Source organism: Vicia villosa, unplaced genomic scaffold, assembly GCF_029867415.1.
Source record: "Vicia villosa cultivar HV-30 ecotype Madison, WI unplaced genomic scaffold, Vvil1.0 ctg.002339F_1_1, whole genome shotgun sequence".
Taxonomy (NCBI): domain Eukaryota; kingdom Viridiplantae; phylum Streptophyta; class Magnoliopsida; order Fabales; family Fabaceae; genus Vicia; species Vicia villosa.
In genome coordinates, this window is record NW_026705899.1 from 328,303 (window position 1) to 330,519 (window position 2,217).

The 2,217-nt window shown below is 23.6% G+C and overlaps 1 pseudogene; it reads right to left on the reverse strand.

Annotated features, from left to right (window-relative positions):
* Window positions 1-1,332: 1,332 nt before the first annotated feature.
* Window positions 1,333-1,798, reverse strand: LOC131638596 (noroxomaritidine/norcraugsodine reductase-like; annotated as a pseudogene).
* Between the last annotated feature and the right edge of the window lie 419 nt (window positions 1,799-2,217).

Sequence of the window (2,217 nt, forward strand, 5' to 3'; positions counted from 1 at the left end):
TTTCAAAAAACTTAATTTTACTGTATTTTCCAAAAACTCGATTTTACTATATTTTCATAAATCTTGATTTTACTGTAAATTTGGAAAAAGTTGATTTTATTGAATTTTCAGAATACTTTATTTTACTGTATTTTCAAAAATCTCGATCTAACCGTATTTTTCAAAACAATCCGATTTTATCGTCTTTTAAAAAAACCTCGATTTTACTGTTTTATTGGAAAAACCCAATTTTACATTATTTTCAAAAAACCTTATTTTACTGTATTTTCAAAAAACTCGATTTTACTAAATTTTCAAAAAACTTGACTTAACTGTATTTTCAAAAAATTCAATTTTACTATATTTTCAAAAAACTTGTTTTTATTATAATTTTGGAAAAAGTAAATTTTACTGTATTTTCAATAAAACCCATATTTTACTGTATTGTCAAAAAACTCGATCTAACTATATTTTTAAAAAAATCAAATTTTAATGTATTTTCAAAAAACTTGATTTTACTGTATTTTTAATAAAACTCGATTTTACTATTTTTTTGTAAAAACCCGATTTAACTGACTTTTCAAAAAACTTGATTTACAGTATTTTCAAAAACCTTGACTTTACTATTTTTTTTTGGAAAAACTCGATTTTACTGTATTTTCAAGAATCTCGATTTTACTGTATTTTAAAAAATCTCGATTTTATTATATTTTTAAAAAACTTGATTTTACTGAAATTTTGGAAAAAGTAAATTTTACTGTATTTTCAAAAAACATGATTTTATTGTATTTTCAAAAACACGATTTTACTTTTCTTTTGGAAAATACAGTAAAAAAAGGTTATTTGAAAATATTGTAAAATCGAGTTTTTCCCAAATATTGTAAAATCAAAATTTTCAAAATACAGTAAAATTAAGTTTTTTTTTGTAAATAATGCCAAATTAAGTTTTAAAAAAAACAGTAAAATCAAGTTTTCCAAAAATACAGTAAAATTGAGTTTTTTAAAAATACAATAAAATCAGGTTTTTCGGAAAAAACACTAAAATCACTTTTCTTAATACATTAAAATCAAGTTTTTTCAAAAAATACAATAAAATTGGGTTTTTCTTAAAAGACAGTAAAATCATTTCTCTTAATACAGTAAAATTGAGTTTTTTTGAAAATATAGTAAAATCCAGTTTTTCAAATTTTTAAAATAATTTGATTTTGAAACAATCTTTAATGTAAAACTAGTTTATAACTACAAATTGGTTTTAAATCGGTTTATATATACAAACCGGTTTAAACCAATTTATAACTGAATTGAAACTGTTTTACTAGTTAACTCAATTATTATTATTGTGGTTATTAAAATCTAAACTGGACCATTTTTGTAGTTTGGTTCACTGCAGTTCACGAATATTGAGCATTCTGTGAAAGATAGAAGAAACATTTTCCATTAATCTCTTGCGTTGTTCATAACTAAGTATATCACATACTGATTCTGTTACATTAATCCTTTGTTTTTCCACTCTTCCAAGCATTTGTTAATATCATCTTCATTACGTGAACATATATGCACCGCTGCTCCAAATTCTGCTAACTCTTCAACAATTGCGTACCTAATTCAAGAATCATAATAGAAAAATATAAATAAATTTCTACTATATATATATATATATATATATATATATATATATATATATATATATATATATACTTGAAGTAAGAGTAAGATAGCGAAATTACCCAATGCCTTTGGTTCCTCTTGTCACTAACGCAGTCATGCCTTCCACGGACCATCTTTTATACTTCACGCTGCTTAACTTTGTTTCAACCATTTTTTCTTGATTATTATCAGCTACTCTTGAAATACAAAAGCATAATAAGAAGTAGTTTTTCTGATTCAGTTTGTGAAGTAGAAAGAATAAACTGATTATATTATATAGACTATAGTGATATATAATCTGTTGAGTCCATGAATGAGATGTAGCTCTGGTACTTTTAAGGGACAAAGTTAAAATACTTTCAGAAGCAGGTGTAACTTAAAGGAGCTTTCTATGGTAAAGTTACAAAAATGACAACTTTAAAAAGTCATTTGGGAATGGATCTAGTGTTACAAAAGAGATGTGTAATTTTTATACTTTAGATTAATCTAACAGTGAGTTTATTTTTTATTTTATTTATAAAAAAATTTAATTATCATCTTCAACCTTTAGTTGAGTCACTTCAACCCAGTTTAAAACCCGAAATCACCATC